This window comes from Aquarana catesbeiana, linkage group LG02 (assembly GCF_042186555.1).
Source record: "Aquarana catesbeiana isolate 2022-GZ linkage group LG02, ASM4218655v1, whole genome shotgun sequence".
Classification (NCBI taxonomy): domain Eukaryota; kingdom Metazoa; phylum Chordata; class Amphibia; order Anura; family Ranidae; genus Aquarana; species Aquarana catesbeiana.
In genome coordinates this window covers 74296205-74316017 of record NC_133325.1, presented here as the reverse complement: position 1 = coordinate 74316017, position 19813 = coordinate 74296205, and the positions used below count along the sequence as shown (strand labels likewise).

At 41.8% G+C, this 19813-nt stretch overlaps 1 protein-coding gene across 2 annotated transcripts in view; it reads right to left on the bottom strand.

The window, feature by feature from the left end:
- The window catches only part of CNTN5 (contactin 5), a 2213095-nt gene that overhangs the window by 1787859 nt on the left and 405423 nt on the right, over nt 1-19813 (bottom strand). The window lies entirely within an intron of this gene.

Below are 19813 nucleotides of genomic sequence, written 5' to 3'. Positions count from 1 at the left end.
TAGCCAGTAGCCAATAGCTGCCCTAGCATTGTTTTTCGTCCATCGGACTAGCATACAGACGAGTGGACTTTTCGATAGGAACTGGGTCCGGTGGAGTTCCGACGTAAAGATTTGAAACATGTTCCAAATTTAAAGTCCTTCAGATTTTCGACCGAAAAAGTCCGCTGCAGGTCCGATGAAGCCCACACACGGTCGAATTGTCCGCCGGACTAAGTCCGTCGGACCAGTCCAGGCGAAAAGTCCGCTCGTGTGTATGCGTCATTAGGCTTACCGTTTCCGCCGGTTCACCCGAGAAACGATCCAGCGGTGCTGCTCCCAAAGGCGCTCAAAGAGTTAACACTCATTAATCGACTCTATGGCCTTGGAGGACCGGAGCGATGTCATGACCTCACTTCCGGTCCAGGCTAGAGGATAAAAAAATTAAAGAAATTAAGCGAAAGATCAAGAAAATATTTTTTTAAAATCTTTTAAAGGTACAGAAGAGATTCAGGGTCTTTTTAACCCCAGGGTGATCGAGCCACACCTGTGAGGTATCGCAATAATTCTAGCACTTGACCTCCTCTGTAACTCTAAACAGGTAATCTGTAAAAGCGTTTAAAGGTTGCCTAGGGAATTTCTGTGCAATTTTAAAGCGTGACATGTTAGGTATCTATTTACTCAGCATAACATTATACAAAAAAAATTGGGGTAACTTTTGCTTTTTTTTTTTTTTTTTAATTCACTAAAGTATATTTTTTCCTAGAAAATTAAATTTGCAAAACCGCTGCGCAAATACTGTGTGACATAAAAAATTGCAACAATGCCCATTTTATTAACTAGGGTCTCTGCTAAAAAAAAATGTACAATTTTGGGGGGTTATAAATAGAACAAAATACTGATTTAAACTTGTAAACAAAAAGAGTCAGATAAAGCCTGGTCGGCAAGTGGTAATACAGATTGTAAGCTATAAACAGCGGTCAGTTTTTTGCTGAGGAGACATGCCTGGATTTTTACAGCCTGATGAAGACTACTTTAGGTATACAGGGTTAATTTCAGTGCTGGCCAGGATGACCAGAAGCTCTGGAGGCATGTCTACTCTATTAAACCAGCTAAACAAATTCCCCTCACTGCACAGCACACAAAAGGAGAGTGGTGATAGCAATTCTGAAGTCTCCTCCACCATGTCTGATGTCATGTGTTCTTGAAAAGAAAACTTACAGAGGGTATTGAGTCAGTGTCAACAGCAACTTCTGCAATCCTTAATAATACAGTACTTGCTTTCATATTCACACAGACTCTATGTTTAATTTGCCACAAGATCCCTTCTCATGGGTTCCCCTTTCACCCACAGGCCCCATAGTAGCTGGCAATGGTGGTCGGTCAATAAGGGATGCTGGGGCGCAGCCCTCCCAGGGTTTCCCTGGGAGGAGAGCTGCTTTGACAGGTAGAAAGTTGGTTAAACATATATATCGCAAATTGGTAAAGAGGTGAAGTTGTTTAGTCGTACTAGTCTATTCCACTGTTGGTCAAGTAGTCATTAATTAAAAAAAATGAGAGGAATGGAAACTGTTTTTCTTTCATATGTGTTTGCGGGGGCCAGACTAATGGGTGTCTACTGGGTCCGTAGACTTTTGAAGGACATGTGATTTGAGGCTGAGCTCTGGTTGGCTTGTTTCGGATTGTCCTTGGGGAGCAGAGCACTGCGCCCCCAGCCCTCCCACATTTGATTTTGGCGAATTAATGTTTCTTTTGTGTTTTTGGTCTCATGTGATTGGACCGTTCTCGGCGAGTCTTAGTGCCACTTAGCAGATTGTCATTTGGCTGGCAGGTGCCAGTCAATGTGGAGGCAGGCAAGATGTCTCAAGGGGAAGGAAGGTTCGGTTTTGTCTTTGCAGCAGTGCCCCTTTATGGGGCATTCGGATGAGGAGGAGGGGAGGATGGGGGAGCTTGGAACAGGATCGACCCAGCTGGCAGATTTGACAGTGGTCAGGTGGTCGTTTGAGCGATTGCCTTGATTGCTTGGCTCATACTGATAGTACTGCTGTAGGGCTGATACTGATAATAAGGCTACTGCTGGTAGTGGGCCACATTGAGCTCAGATTCACTGATTTTTGGTATGTTTGCGCCCCTCCCATCTAAATATGTTTACCACCAGCCGCTGTATTGGCTGCCATGGCTGTTATTACGCCACTGGAATGAGAGCTTGTTTTAAAGTGCTTTTATTGCTTTTTCAGACTAAAAAAAAAGGACTTTATGTATTCTTACTCTGGACACAAGTTCACTTGAAAAAAATAAACGATCTGTGGGAAAAAAAAACTATTATCTTTCTATAGGGATAATATTTTAAAGTGCTCCAAATAGTAGTCTTGGTAAACAAGGTGTATTAGTGTTCCGTTGTTACGTATAATGATCGGTTGGTTATGGACCAAGTTATTGAGCACACTGCAACAAATAGCACAATTACAAGTAAGAGTCATACATAAAAGCAGCTTAATAATGAGGACTATAAAGGGCTGCTTTTAAAAGACAAATCTACTGGAAATACATTTTTCTATTCCGGTGTGCTTTTTCAAATGTAGAGATTTGGTAATTTCCCCTCCTCTCGTTTGACCAGTGTTGTCAGCAATGCAATTCACCTTCTATTGGATTTTACTGCCCTTAGTAAAAGGTGAAAATGTATGATTAATGACTTTGGGTTTAAAATATTCCGCTTCAATGTCTGTAATATAATAGCTACTGATGCAAGGCTTTGAAATTATGTAGCAAACAAATGCATCAATTAGCACCTAATATCTTTATACAGCAACATTAAATATTAAAGATAAAGAAATATTATCAGTCTACTTTCAGTTCAGCTCGGTATCTAATTATTTTGGATTTATTTATAATTTTATGTAATTATTGTGACCTTATTGTTGTCCCTGTTGTAAAAATTTGCTTTGTTCTTTTCTTTTTCTTGAATCTCCTTGAAATACTGGGTTTAAAATAAAAATAAATGAGAATGAAAATAAAATCTTCTATTAGAGATTGGAGAACACACAGTTTAAAAATTGTAATATAAAAAAATATGCACAATTTGCACGTAAACTGGCAACAAATAATGTGCAATGTCAGAAAAACAAAAGCCCTTTCTGGTTTTGTGTAATAAACTGTCCCAAAGTTCAGTAATCCACATCAACTATTTTTTCATTACTTGTGTCCAGTTATTAAAAGTTGATTGGTTGGTTTTGCAGTTAGGTTTTTTTATTTGTAACATAATAATTAAAAGTATTTTAAAATGCAACTAATTGGCTAGCTTTGTTTCATTAGACAGAAACCCTATATAAAGGAATTGCTGGAACACAGAATTCAGCAGAACTCTATACTGTCAAAAGCAATAGGGTTGATTTGCTAAAGGAGTTGAGGCTGTTCATGATTTCTCCTTATAACCCCCTTTTATATAACAAATATGTACAATTTGCATTTAAACTGGCCACATATAATATGCAATGGCAGAAAAACAAAATGTCTTTCTGGTTTTATTTAATAAACAGTCCCAAAGTTCAGTAATCCACAGCAATTATTTTTTCATCGCTTGTGAAAGTTGGTTGGTTGGTTGATAAATTGATAGGTTGGCTGGCTAGTTCATATGGGTTGCTACATGTTCATCACAGTCCTTAAAGTGATATTAAAGGTTTTGTGGGTTTAAAAAATAAGAAACATGTAATAGTTTTGCACTGAGCAGCAATAATCCTCTTCTTCTCGGGTTCTCCGCTGGCGCTCCTGACTCCTCCCCCTTGACCAGTCCCCCAATATCAAGCCGTTTGCTATGGGGGCACTGTTGCATCCTCGCTCCCAAGCCCTGCTCTGTGCGTCCATTAAACACATAGAGTTGTGGCTCGGCCCCACCCCTGCTCTCTCCTCATTGGCTCACTGGCTGTGATTGACAATGGCTCTGACTGCTGTGTCTTAGCCAATGAAGAGAGAGAGACCCAGGAAAGCCGAGGCTCCTGTACACAACGCTGGATTTAGAGGGGGCTCAGGTGAATACTAGGGGGGCTGAGGGTGGAGATACCGAAGGTTGTTTTACCTCCATACATAGAAGGCATGACGGTAAAAAACCTTCGGCCTTTACAACCACTTTAAAGCTAAACTTCAGGCATACAATGGTTAACATGCAGTTATATTTTTGATTAATTAAACAATAATTAAATGTATTTTAAAATGCAAGTAATGCATTCAGCACAGAGGCTGTACGTGATGTCTCCTTATAACCCCCTAAAGCACAACGCCAGCTTTTCCAAAAATCACCTGCCTTACCGTGCCCAACTTTTATATATATAATGGTTCCCACTGCTGTGTCTCAGCCAATGAAGAGAGAGACCCAGGACAGTCAAGGCTCCTGTGTACATCGTTGGATGGGTAGGGGGCTCAGGTGAGTATTAGGGGGAGCAGCACACAGAAGGTTTTTTTTTACCTTCATTCATAGTAAAAAACCTTCAGTCTTTTCACTTAGCTAAACTTCAGGCATACATAGGATAACACCAATTAATGCAGTTATATTTTTATTTATTAAACAATAATTACATTTATTTTTAATGCAAGTAATGCATTCAGCACATACCAAGTCTGTACATGATTTTTCCTTCTTATAACCCGTTAAAGTACGACTCAAAATTTTCCAAAAATCACCCCCGCCTTGCCTTGCCCTGCCATATATATATATATATATATATATATATATATATATATATATATATATATATATATATATATATATATATATATATATATATATATATATATATTCTTTTCTCAAGGGTCTTCTGACTGCTCCAGTGATGAAGTCCAGACTAATCACAGAGTAGCGTGATGATGCACCCCATGTGGTGCAAAAAATAAAAAATCTGCTGCACTTAAACAAGGGGATAACTCAAAAGCAGCTAACACAATATTGCTGGGTACAATAACAAAAAAATGTGGGTAAAGGTGTAGCGCTAATAAATAATGATAAAAAAATTGATAAAAAGCATATAAACATATTCAGTGCCCCAAAAAATTGCAGTCCATCATGAAAAATCCAAAGGAAGGGTAGAAGACAGAAGGACCGTCACCGACACCCAACACAACTGACTCTTACCGTCAGTGTATAGGACATACACATTGAGCAAATGCAGACAAATTCACAACTTGTATTATTCGAATGGTCCACCAATAGAATCCTCTCTCATAGATCCACCAGAGACAGATAGCTGTTGTGTAACAATCTCAGCTGGGAGATGGACTCCACAGGAACAACTCAACAGGCATACAAAAGAGGATGAAAAAACCGGCTCATTGCGCAGACATCCAAAATTTCGACTATTTATTGCAAAGAAGAAAAGTTTAAACTCACATTTCACTATTAAAAAACGAGCATGAGCCAAAAAGGAAAGCGTCCAGCGCTTCCTACCATCAAGACGGCGGCCACTCCTCTACACACGATACGTCACTCGTCCCTCATTCGCCCGACGTTTCGTCACAAACGTGCATCCACCCCATGTGGTGTGTCCATGAGCCTGAGCCCAGAGGAAATAAGTTAAATGATGATGGCCTTCATTCAACCTGGAAGACTGGTGGCAACTAGTGGACTTGGTACATTTAAAGTGCGCAGTTAAAGCTTTGCTTTTAATCTTACTTGTTCTGGGTTTTTTATTTATTTACTTATTTTACCTGGATTTCTGCTACAAAAAAAATGACATGATATGCAGACTCTACTGACATAGACACATTCTCTATAGCTTCTTATCTCTGAATAATATTATTGATCTTTTCTTTGACACTTTACTTTAAAGATTCTGGTGGTAGGGGACTCAATTCTTAGAAGGACAGAGAGGGCTATCTGTAACCAAGACCTGAAGCGCCGAACAGTATGTTGTCTACCGGGCGCTCGGGTACGGCACATCACGGATCTTGTGGACAGATTACTGGGAGGGGCTGGGAGACCCAGCTGTCATGGTGCATGTTGGCACCAATGACAAAGTCAGAGGCAGATGGAGTGTCCTAAAGAACGATTTTAGGGACTTAGGAGCTAAATTGAGGAAAAGGACCTCCAAGGTAGTATTCTTAGGAATACTACTGGTACATCGAGCCACACCAGAAAGGCAGAGGGAGATTAAGGAAGTAAACAAGTGGCTGAAGAGCTGGTGTAGTAAGGAGGGGTTTGGGTTCCTGAAGAACTGGGCCGACTTCTCAGTCGATAACCAGTACTATAGAAGGGATAGACTGCACCTAAATGAGGAGGGTGCAGATCTACTGGGAATGAAGATGGCCAAAAAGTTAGAGGGGTTTTTAAACTAGGCCATGGGGGGAGGGTCCAGAGGTAGAGATAGTCAGCGCGGAAGATATTCCAGAGGGTAGTATTGGGGGCATTAGTGGTAGGTTGACCAAAGCACAAAAACACAAGGTAAGTATAGTAGCAAGACCTAGTTGCAATCTCGAAACACCCAATACGAGAACAATATGCGACCGGTCTAAACTATGTGGCATGTTCACCAATGCCAGGAGCATGGTGGACAAGATGGGTGAACTAGAGATACTGTTGTACGAGGAGGATTTGGATTTTGTGGGAATTTCACAGACCTGGTTCAACAGCTCTCATGATTGGCTGGCAAACATTCAAGGGTATACCCTTTACCGCAAGTATAGAGAGGGTAAAAAAGGGGGAGGGGGATGCCTATAGATCAAGAATAACGTGCAAGTGAATGTGAGAGATGACATCACTGAGGGAGCTAGGGAGGAGGTGGAATCCTTATGGGTAGAGCTCCAAAGGGATGAAGCTAAGGGGAAAATAATACTGGGAGTATGCTATAAGCCCCCTAACCTGAGGGAGGAAGTGGAGACAGATCTCCTATCACAATTTGGATTAGCAGCAAGGATGGGAAGTGTTATCATAATGGGGGATTTTAATTATCCAGACATAGACTGGGCGGAGGGAACCGCGCATTCATTTAAGGCTCGCCAGTTCCTTAATGTCTTGCAGGACAATTTTATGGGTCACATGGTAGACGCACCAACTAGAAATAAAACATTACTGGATCTACTGATTACCAACAATACAGACCTGATCACGGATGTGGAAATACGGGGCAATTTAGGTAACAGCGATCACAGGTCAATTAGTTTCAGTATAAATCACACAAATAGGAAACATAAAGGGAATACAAAGACACTGAATTTCAAAAGAGCCAACTTCCCTAAACTACAAACCTTGCTAAAAGGCATAAATTGGGATAAAATATTAGGAACAAAGAATACGGAGGAGAGATGGGTTTGCTTTAAGAGCATATTAAATAAGGGTATTAGCCAATGTATCCCATTGGGTAATAAATTTAAAAGAGCGAACAAAAGTCCTGGATGGCTTAACTCCAATGTAAAAATGCATATAAAAAGCAAAGGAGAAGGCCTTCAAAAAATACAAGGTTGAGGGATCATCCTCAGCATTCAGACTTTATAAAGAATGCAACAAGAAATGTAAGGGTGCAATTAGGACGGCTAAGATAGAACATGAAAGACACATAGCGGAGGAGAGCAAAAAAAAATCCCAAGAAATTCTTTAAGTATGTAAGCAGTAAAAAAGGGAGGACAGACCATATTGGCCCCATAAAGAATGAGGAAGGACATCTGGTTACAAAGGATGGGGAGATGGCGAAGGTATTGAATTTATTCTTCTCCTCAGTCTTCACGCGTGAATCGGGGGACTTCAGTAACCAAAACTGCAGTGTTTATCCTCATGACACAACACAGGAAGCACCTCCATGGTTAACAGAGGACAGAATTAAAATTAGACTTGAGAAACTTAACATTAATAAATCACCGGGACCAGATCGCTTGTATCCGAGGGTACTTAGGGAACTCAGTCAAGTGATTGCCAGACCGTTGTTCCTAATTTTTACAGACAGTCTACTGACTGGAATGGTACCAGCTGATTGGAGAAAAGCCAATGTAGCACCAATATTTAAAAAGGGCCCAAAACACATCCCTGGGAATTACAGACCAGTTAGCCTAACATCAATAGTATGTAAACTCTTGGAGGGGATGATAAGGGACTATATACAAGATTTTAGTAATAAGAACGGTATCATTAGCAGTAATCAGCATGGATTCATGAAGAATCGTTCTTGCCAAACCAATCTATTAACCTTCTATGAGGAGGTGAGTTGCCATCTAGATAAAGGAAGGGCTGTAGACGTGATGTATCTGGATTTTGCAAAAGCATTTGACACAGTTCCCCATAAACGTTTACTGTACAAAATAAGGTCCGTTGGCATGGACCATAGGGTGAGTACATGGATTGAAAACTGGCTACAAGGGCAAGTTCAGAGGGTGGTGATAAATGGGGAGTACTCGGAATGGTCAGGGGTGGGTAGTGAGGTTCCCCAGGGTTCTATGCTGGGACCAATCCTATTTAATTTGTTCATAAATGACCTGGAGGATGGGATAAACAGTTCAATCTCTGTATTTGCAGATGATATTAAGCTAAGCAGGGCAATAACTTCTCCGCAGGATGTGGAAACCTTGCAAAAAGACCTGAACAAATTAATGGGGTGGGCAACTACATGGCAAATGAGGTTCAATGTAGAAAAATGTAAAATAATGCATTTGGGTGGCAAAATTATGAATGCAATCTATACACTTGGGGGAGAACCTCTGGGGGAATCTAGGATGGAAAAGGACCTGGGGGTCCTAGTAGATGATAGGCTCATCAATGGCATGCAATGCCAAGCTGCTGCTAACAAAGCAAACAGAATATTGGCATGTATTAAAAGGGGGATCAACTCCAGAGATAAAACGATAATTCTCCCACTCTACAAGGCTCTGGTCCAGCCGCACCTGGAGTATGCTGTCCAGTTCTGGGCACCAGTCCTCAGGAAGGATGTACTGGAAATGGAGCGAGTACAAAGAAGGGCAACAAAGCTAATAAAGGGTCTGGAGGATCTTAGTTATGAGGAAAGGATGCGAGCACTGAACTTATTCTCTCTGGAGAGGAGACGCTTGAGAGGGGATATGATTTCAATATACAAATACCGTACTGGTTACCCTACAATAGAAATAAAACTTTTTCGCAGAAGAGAGTTTAGCAAGACTCGTGGTCACTCATTAAAATTAGAAGAAAAGAGGTTTAACCTTAAACTACATAGAGGGTTCTTTACTGTAAGAGCGGCAAGGATGTGGAATTCCCTTCCACAGGCGGTGGTCTCAGCGGGGAGCATTGATAGCTTCAAGAAACTATTAGATAATCACCTGAATGACTGCAACATACAGGGATACACAATGTAATACTGACACATAATCACACACATAGGTTGGACTTGATGGACTTGTGTCTTTTTTCAACCTCACCTACTATGTAACTATGTGGAATTCCCTTCCACAGGCGGTGGTCTCAGCGGGGAGCATCGATAGCTTCAAGAAACTATTAGATAAGCACCTGAATGACTACAACATACAGGGATATACAATGTAATACTGACACATAATCACACACATAGGTTGGACTTGATGGACTTGTGTCTTTTTTCAACCTCACCTACTATGTAACTATGTAACTAAGTAACTTGTAGTCCCACATTATGTATGGTTTGCATTACTTGCAAAAGGTCTTTGTACAGTTAAATATCTTCTCCTTTTGCTGCTGAGCTGATTAGTTGTAGTATGGTTGATCTGCTTCTCCTTACGCCTCTCAAGTCACTGCAGATGGCATTGCCGTTCCTTATTTTAGGACACGGGGAAAAAAAATCTGCTGATATAAACAATGATCTAAACAAATGTGTACTTAATCAGTCTGAATTAATATATTTGAAATTTTAGAATGTAAACGGGAAAATGTTGACATTGCTTTAGGGCTGTATTTACTATAATGGCATTCATGGGTCAGTTTCTAGGGAACTAGGATCAGAAGGGGTCTACCACTTGTACCTATAGTAAGGCTTACCTGTAGGTACATTGAATATCTCCTAAACTTGCACAGTTTAGGAGATATTTATTTATTTCAGGTTCTTATACAGCGCTGTCAATTTACGCAGCGCTTTACAAATACATTGTACATTCACATCAGTCCCTACCCTCAAGGAGCTTACAACCTAGGGTCCCTAACTCACATTCATACATATACTAGGGCCAATTTAGACAGAATCTGATTAACCTACCAGCATGTCTTTAGAGTGTGGGAGGAAACTGGAGTACCCCGAGGAAACCTATGCAGGCACAGGAAGAACATGCAATCTCCAGGCAGATGGTGTCATGGTTGGGATACAAACCAGCGACCATTTTTGCTGCCAGGTGAAAGTTCTAACCACTACACCACTGTGCTGCCCCTTTCAGAGTGCATGCAGCTGGTGACGTTATCGGTGCATGTACTCTGAAGGTCCGGCAAACAGTGCCAGATCTTCAGAGCCCATGCTGAAATCGGTGGCTCCCACGTGCATGTGCGGGAGTGAGGTCATCACGCCCCAGCCACTCATGTACCAGGAGGACGCAAACCCGGAAGGAAGAGCGAGGAAGATGTCAGCCCTCTCAGCGGTGACAGCACGGTGCTGGAGGGCTTCAATCTAAAGTAAGTCTCATAATAACACAATAACATACAATCTGCTTCAACACGGAACAGGTCTTATCTACAATAAAGTGTTACTAAACCCAGGACCCTGCATTCACTATATCTGGTCTCCCACAATACACAGAACATAGAAATGCAATTATTTTAGTAAATATAAACTGCTAAATACCTTTTCTCATCAGGATTATATAGCAGTCTTGTGATATCTAATGGTGTCTGGTTGAAGCTTGTAGTAGGCAGAGTTTTTATTCTCCTCTGACTGTCCTATGAGGCTGCAGGACCCCTGATTCTCTGTCTGGACAGTGCTGATTGGCCCTTTGCTGATCACATGCACCCTCCCAAGAAAAGAAAAACTCTCTAGCAATACACACCAAACTGAGCACGTGCAGAGTGACTTCAAAGGCTCTGTATTATCAGGAGATGGATTGGGGACAGTGAAAGAAGGGGAGGATCTGAGAAAACAGGATCAAGCAGCCTTTTTACACAATAAGGGGTATTAACCCCCTGGGTTCCATAGTGAGTATAACAAGCATGCTTTACTGCATATACAGACTGATATTACTGTTGTGGATTTAGTAACACTTTAAGAGGTTAGTAGGACGTATTTGTTTGCTTACCTTATCACAAGTATGCCAGTATTGTTTTATGAATCTGTTGCTGCAATAGCACCATACAGTAAAGATGGGAAGGAAGTAAATAGGAAGTATTGAATTTGTCACACATGACCATACTAACAATAAAAATGTCAATGAGTTTTCCTGAATTTGGTGCAAGGTTTGTGACTAGATACACACTGCCAGATGTATGTAGTCAGGAGCCTTACATAATTGCCTCTCTATCTTGTCTGAAAGTAGAGAACATGTAGAAAAAAAAAATTGAGTTGCAAATGTTTATATTGCACGAGATTTGTGCAACTGTTTTTTAAACCTATATGTGCAGTAAACATAATGGGTTTGATTTACTAAAGGCAAATAGAATGTGCACTTTGCAAAGGGCAAAACTTTCTTTACCTAACATTATTCACCTAACTTTATTTACTCTCAAATAGGGCTGACCTGTCAGCGCATTAGGTATGTGAGGAAGGGGTCTTGGGCGGCCCTGAAACATCAAAATGTATTATTGTGATGTGATTGCTTTAATAAAGTTTTGGATGATATTTTGAAGATGCATGTGTGCTGGTGATATATGCTTTGACTTGTGTTTAACCACTTGCCGACCGCGCTATAGCTGAATGACAGCTACAGCATGGACAGCCAGCCATGTTCGCGCCCACCACACGCCCGATGCGGTGCGTGAGCTGCATGCTCTGTGATCACAGTGTCCTCTGGACACTGCTGATCACAGATTGAGGTAAAGAGCCAATCAGTGGCTCTTTACCACATGATCAGCTGTGTCCAATCACAGCTGATGACGATTTAAACAGAAACCGGTTTTCGGCATTTCTTTCCTCACTCTGACAGCATGAGATAATCTGCATCTGTAAAAGGGACATGTTCACTAATAATCAGGGCACTGATTATCAGTGTCTTGATTATCAGTGCAGTCCATCAGTGCCCATATGTTCTGCCAATCAGTGCCCATCAGTGCCTCCTAATTAGTATCACCTATCAGTGCTGCCTACCAGTGCCCATCAGTGCCACCTACCAGTGCCCATCAGTGCCACCCATCTGTGCCCATCAGTGTCACTTATCAGTGCCCACCAATAATACTCATCAGTGCTACCTATCAGTGTAACCTCATCAGTGGCTCCCCATCAGTGCCCACCTGTACCGCCCCATCAGTGCCCATCAGTGCAGCCTATCAGTGCCCATCAATGCCCATCAGTGCCGCCTCATCAGTGCTGCCTCAGTGCCCATCAGTGCAGCCTATCAGTGCCCATTAGAGCAACCTCATCAGCGCACATCAGAGAAAAATTTGAAAATGTTTTTGCCTCTTCACAAGTTCTGGTGTGAACCGAACCGGGGGTGTTTAGCTCATCCTTAATTAGGAACTGTAACAGTGTGGTCAACTATAAGAAGACTGGTATTGAGAAACATATTCATTTATAGTCCACAAATAGGTCAAATAACCCATGGCCCTTACATCAGGCCAACTTTGCACATTTGGCAGAGGGGTCAAGCAGGACAGCACCTACCCACTCAAACCACTGAGGCAAGCTATAGACTAAATAGTGGAAGTATAACAAACATAGTGACCATTGTGTCATTTAACACTAGACTTATTTATCCTATCCTAAAAAGGCAGCCATAATCTGATAGCTGTGAACCCAGAAGTGCTCAGAGCTGAACACTTCCAGGTTCACAAAAAGTAGGAGGATGAGTGAACAGACCTATCATTCTGAAATATAACACCCTTGGTGTTACCCCTATGTGTTACTCGAGATCGGGACATGAAAAACATTTACTTTGAGTAACACTAGGCAATAACTGTTTATGCATAGAATTTTGAACTGGAGTAATGTGTGGGGTTAATGCTTTGGAGGTAAAGTGGCCCTTTTGCTTTGACCTGAATGGGCAAAGTATAGGTACGCTTTAAATCCCCTGCAGTATTCTTAAAGTGCAGCTCTCTGGGAAAACATGTTAAAAGCAGTTTTTAAAGCCCACACAGGCATGTTATATCCTGCCTACATTACTGGGCTCCACTACATCTCATGATTTAAGACTGCTCTTAAAACAATCATGTACTCTTCACTTAAGAAGGAAAGAGCAATGCCGGGAGGTCATGCTTTCTGGAACACAATAATACAGGAACCATAAACAAAATAGTATACTGCATATTTGTTAAACCCTGCAAGTGTTTTTACTTGTTCTCCTTACAAAGTTGAATGTAAGGATGCACTTAGCCCTCCGCACTTATTCTGCATTTTGCTTTGCCTTGCTTTTATTCGATTTGCTGCCCTGCATTAAATGAAGCCATGGATGTATGGCTCAGGATATAAGCAAACAATGGAATACAATATTAGTTCTGCTTAGTGTCCTCCAGCAAAGCATGATAAATAAACTGGAGACGTTTTTTTCTTTTAAAAAGCCAAGTGGAGCACGTTGAACGCAATGGGAATCTGAAGCAGGGCCGATAATCTACTTTGTTTTTCAATGAACTGGAAGGATAGTGTGTGTGTGTGTGTGAAATTGAAGGAAGATGAAATAAAAGAGGGGGAAAATCTGGAAAACCCACTAGAAATGGAAAATAAATATATCGTGCCTTCTGAATAAATGCAGCTCGCTGAACAGAAAATCCATGATGGGAGCCAGGCTGGGAGATATTAGCTCTTTAGTTAAAAGGAAGCAAAGTAATCCTTTTCTCGTCTTTTGTTTTGTTACGGGTGACTCTGGAATCTCATTTCTGCTCTGAATAGACAATGAAGATTACTTTACCCTGTGTCACCCTATTCCTGCCGGCGGCAGTGAACCATGGCAAGCCGGTCCTGGGGAATTAAAGGGCCAGTAACCTTGTTTAATGAAAACGTTTATGAAAATGTGTATTTTTATTAGTGGAAGAAATTACGCTGGTGGGATGTAGACAATTATTTTGTGCAATGGTTGATTTCACATCGGTGCTGTTCGGGTTTTTACATGCTATTGGAAAAAAGGGCTTGTTCCTTGAGTGGCTAATTCAGAATGCTGTTTTATTTATGTGCACACGTAATTAGTTAAGAATTTCTTAGTTTTGGCTAGGGGGCAGAATCATGGAGGTTTTTTTCTTAATGCTCCTGGACACACTGTGCATCTAGAACTACTGTAATGGGACAAACAAAGCTTAAATATGGGAGTGATGTCAGGTAAATACCTTCTGTTATAGGGAGGCTTTATGTACTTTACCTGGGTCAGTGGAAGGCTTTTTGGTTGGACTTTGACAGGGGAAACAATCTGCTGACATGTACGTAAAGTGCACATATGTAGATGCCCCTCCCCACTGTGCCCAGTTTGTGGGTCGTTCTGGTCAGACAAAACGCAGACCCCTCCTGGTAGCAACGGAGCTCCCTCTCTCAACCCCCCCCCCCCCTCATATATTTCTATTAGCACATCACTATGATGGGCTGCCTCACTGGCCAAATAAGATGTATGGGAGGCAAAAGGGGCCAGAGTAAGCTTTGACCCAACCAGGGATCGCCAAAGCTTTGTTTGACTGGGATTGCTAAAATGGTCCCCATTCTGGCACAGCAAAGGCAATTGAAGTTTCTGCACATGTGTGTGCAGAATTTAGTTTTTCTCCTTATTTGATCACCAATTCTTAAACTTTACTTTAACATCAGATCGACTGGATCTAACTGATCTCAGGATGTCAGTATAACCAGAATGCAACATTAGTTAGAGCTCAATTAGGATATAGTTGAGTAATCTTCCAGACTGTGGAGCAAAGCAGTGGTACGTGAATCACATGATTGACACAACAGAATTATTAATAATGTTTTGGGTAAAACAGGTCTCATACCCTGTTTCCCCTAAAATAAGACCTAGCGTGATTGTCGGTGATGACTGCAATTTAAGCCCTACCCCCCAAATAAGCCCTAGTTAAAGTTCTTGTAGGTCTTATGTTCAGTGTAGGGCTTATTTTCGGGTAAAAAGTAGGGCTTATTTGGTGGGTAGGGCTTATATTGCAGTCATCCCCAACAATCATGCTAGGTCTTATTTTCGGGGAAACAGGGTACACACACACTATATGGTACGCCTGCCTTTACAAACACATGAACTTTAAAGGCACCCCAGTCCTAGTCCCTGAAGCTATAACAGTTTCTACTCCTCTGGGAAGGCTGTCCACAAGGATTAGGAGTGGGTCTATGGGAATGTTTGACCATTCTTCCAGAAGCGCATTTGTAAGGTCAGGTACTGATGTGGATGAGAAGGCCTGGCTCACAGTCTCTGCTCTAATTCATCCCAAAAGAGTTCTATCGGGTTGAGGTCAGGACTCTGTGCAGGCCAGTCAAGTTCCTCCCCCCCAAACTTGCTCATCCATGTCTTTATGGACCTTACTTGCACTGGTGCACAGCCATGTTATAACAGGAAGGGGCCATCCCCAAACTGTTCCCACAGAGTTGGGAGCATGAAATTGCCCAAAATGTCTTGGTATGCTGATGCCTTAAGGGGCCAAGTCCAACCCCTGAAAAACAACCCGACACCATAATTCCCCTCCACCAGATTATTTAGACCAGTGCACAAAGCAAGGTCCATAAAGACAACCCAAACCTCCGCCATGAAAAAAGACACAAGGGCCACCAAGTTACAAACTGAAAGGGAACTTAGGGCCTTCGAAACTCGGCTACAGATATCTCCATCCCTACCCTTACTTAAAAAAAATCACCCGTCTCCGAAAAACACCCAAAGACCTAGGACTAGGACAAGTGGGAAAAGCCCTGACTAGACTGAAACAATTATACTACGACAAGGGTAATAAAGATCACTCCCTATTAGCTAGAAAACTGTCTGACCATAGTCACACGACTACCCCACACCAAATTAAAAATAGATCAGGCTGTATACTATCCCACCCTCAAAACATTGCCCATTCTTTTGAGGAGTTCTACTCAGCGTTATATAATAACCCTGGGATTCCTCATAATCCCCCCCCCGATCTCGCTGATCACATACTGTAGATCAATACCTGCAACAGGGTGGAATCCCCCAACTGCAACCTTCGGACCTTCTTCCCCTCAATGCACCTATCACTGAGGAAGAACTTGAGTCGACCGTAAAAAATCTACCTACACGCAAATCCCTTGGCCCAGACGGCCTCCCTTACGAATACAGCAAATCCTTTCTCCAGCTCTTGTTACCACATATGTGTAAGGGTTTTAACACTTTCCTTCAGCAGACCCCCATACCTTCAGAAATGCAGAGATCCTTCCTTACTTTAATCCCGAAGCCAGATAAGGACCCCTCTCTCTGTGCTAGCTACAGGCCCATAGCGCTCCTGAACTCTGACCTGAAAAACTTTACTAAGCTGCTCTCGATTCGCTTGAATGCGGTCATTCAGGGGACCATTCCTACAAGCCATCTCACACCTTTATACTAACCCTACATCCCAAGTGAAGACCCCCTTTGCTCTCTCCTCCTTCTTCCCAGTCACTAAGGCACCCATCAGGGGTATGCACTCTCACCCCTACTGTTTGCGCTATGTGTTGAACCCCTGGCAGCATCTACCCGCGGAAATCCAGACATTCGGGGCATACCAGTCAGGGGAAAGGAGTTTAAGCTGTCACTGTTTGCGGACGACATCATAATCACCATGACCCAGGATTTCCCTACCTAATCTGCACACTGAGCTGGACACATATAGGTCCCTCTCGGGGTATAAAATTAATGCGTCCAAATCTGAGGCCCTCCCGATCAATATCTTCACTGGAGAAGTCCACCATCTGCAAGCGAGTTTCCCCTATAACTGGAAGACCTCGGCCATGAAATACCTCACACCGATGTTCGCCACCCTATACCAAGCAAATTTCCCCCTCTTTTTCGCTCTATAGGGGAACTATTACAAAAATGAAAGTCTCACCACATATCCCTTTTGGGGCCTGTGGCCTCGGTCAAGATGACCATTCTCCCTAAACTCCTATACTTTTTCCAAACACGAGCAAGCAGACCTGATACTGGTTGATGGATGTGGAGTAATAAAGTTCATGCTTTATTGGAATTGTACCTTTCAGCTTGGGCAGATCTCTAAACCATAAGAACATTTGTGATCTGGCCTTTAATGGTCAATTGCATGGGATAGATTTTCTTGGGCATATTTAATACTCTCCTGTGAGGCACCTAAGCACTGTGCCCCTTCTTACGCTACATGTCCAATACACATACAGGTGCCAATTCCTGCTTGTGTGATTGGCTTACTGATTTTCCCAAAAATCTTCACTTAAATACACATCAGATTTTTGGCATCCCCTGCATCAAAATCCATTTTTGGTGAGATACTCCCAAAAGGAAAGCACGTCTAAAAGGATGCAGGCTATGCCAATTTCCTCAGAGCCTTGCAAGTGCAGCAACTGACTGACTAATTATTTAACCACTTCCATTCTCCTTCACTTTGCACATGTGCACAGACAAACAAATAGTTGTATCTTCAGAAAAACAAAAGGTAGTAATCTGCAACCCTGTTTGTTGAAATCTGTGCAATATACATAGGTCACCCAGAGGGGAAGGTTTTTTTTTTTTTCTCAACAAAGGTGGAGTTACGCTTTAAATTCTCCCTGAAGAATTGAAGTGCAGTTCCTGCCTAGGCACTAATGTTCTATAGCCTCATAGTTGTAAATCTGTTGTCTGAGATTATCTAAGACACTGCTGCCTTTGACTGCTAGTCTCATAAATGAGAATGACAATGAGATTTGGAGTTGTCACTATTGTGCTGCTAGCCTTTCTCCTTGCTGAAGAGGAAGCTGTACCTGAGGACCTGCAGTGCATGCATCTTCCTGCTCCTGCTTATTTCACTCTGTTAAACTATGTTTTCTCTACCTCTCCTGCTGCTTCCAGAATATTACCTTACCAGTTAGTCATTTGGTTGCCAACTTTGTCATAAAGAATCAAAGTCCTGCCTCCACCAAGATGGCCACCTCTAATCAGAAACATAGTGCAGGACAAGGCATGGTAAGTCTGTACTGAAGGAAAAGATCATCTGCCTGGAGGCACGGGCAATATTGGTGACTAGTTGTTATTTGTTCTTGGCCTGCCTTTTTTTTGGAACAGCTTCCACAATACAGGTCCTCATAAAGACCCCTGTAAATTGGAAAAGGAACCTAACTCATCAAAGCCTTTGCATATCCATGAAAGTGGTTTAGACATCAAAAAAGATTAGAGATACAATACCCCCCCCTCCTCCAAAAAATATAATATCTAATCTGTTTTTTTTTCTATGAATATAAAATATAAAAAGTTTCTTTTCTATGACCCTTTTATCTATTCTTCCACACGGCTGAGTTTCACTCATGAAGCCCGACACATGTGATGAGTTCTAATGAACAGATTAATTCTTTCTGGGTTTTAGATCTTTTAATCAAACAAACAAAAATTAATTTCCATTAGTTTATTTTTCATTTGACTTGACTAATCCATGCAGAAATCGGTCACTTTGAAAGAAAACAACGTGTCTGTTTTGTGCTCCAGAAACTGTTATGCCGTGATTTGCCTTATAAATGTATGACATTTGGAAGCTCCATGTGTCTGCTAAGTTACAATTGTGATCTTCAAAATGTTTGAAATAAATGACAGTGCTACCCACAGCATCAATCATACACATGTTCTTTCTCCAAAACTTTATCCAGTGCTATTTTGGATCTAAAATATTGCTATAGAACAACACAAAAGGTTCTTATTTCACGCTTTATTGTGTCCATCTTTTTTTTTTGTACATTGCATGCTCATTCAGGCAAGGTTTCGGAAAATGACGGGTAAGAAATAAAAGGAGGAATACGATTGGTTGCTATGGTCCCTCTGCAAGAATTTCAAACAGTAAATGAGGCAGATATTTTGTCAGCGGTGATAAAAGATGTTACCAGAAAGCATTTTTAGGGGGTGTGGTTTTATGGGGAGAGGTCTAGGCAAGTTATATTGTGGTGAATAAGGTCCCTCAAACCAACTGAGCTGCCTTGGTCACACACTCACACGGATGGCACCATAACACTAAACTAGCAACAGACAAGGAATTACATTTTTTTCGCAACACATTTGTCAACATACATGGAGAACACAAAGGTACTTGTGACAATATCTGGATAACAACGGACAATAGTAGCAATCCATGGAAATAAGTGGACGGTGGTAGCAATACACAGATGTACGTAAATTACCAAATGGTCAGTCATGGCAGCCGCAACAAATAAACAACTGGGGCAATACATGGGCTAAAAACTGGTAACTTTGGACACACATGGCAATAAAATACAGAGGCGGTTACTTCACTATAATGGCAGCCTAGTCCACTCCCTCTTAAAGTGTTTGTAAACAAGTGAAGGGACTATCCTCAGGTGATACACAGAGATTAAACAAATCCTCCTACATAAGTTGTATCTGTCTGTCTACAGTCTTTTTTCTCTGCATTCGTTCAAAGTGCTGAATTTATAATCCTGACTTTAAAGTGATATTAAAGTCTTGGTTGTTTTTTTGTTTAAAAATAAAAGCATGCTATACTTACCTGCTCTGTGCAGTGGTTTTGCACAGAGCAGCCCAGATCCCCCTTTTCTCAGGTCCCTCACTGGCTCTCCTTGCTCCTCCCACCTGCCGAGTGCCCCCACAGCAAACAGCTTGCTATGGGGGCACCCAAGACGAGCTGCTGCTC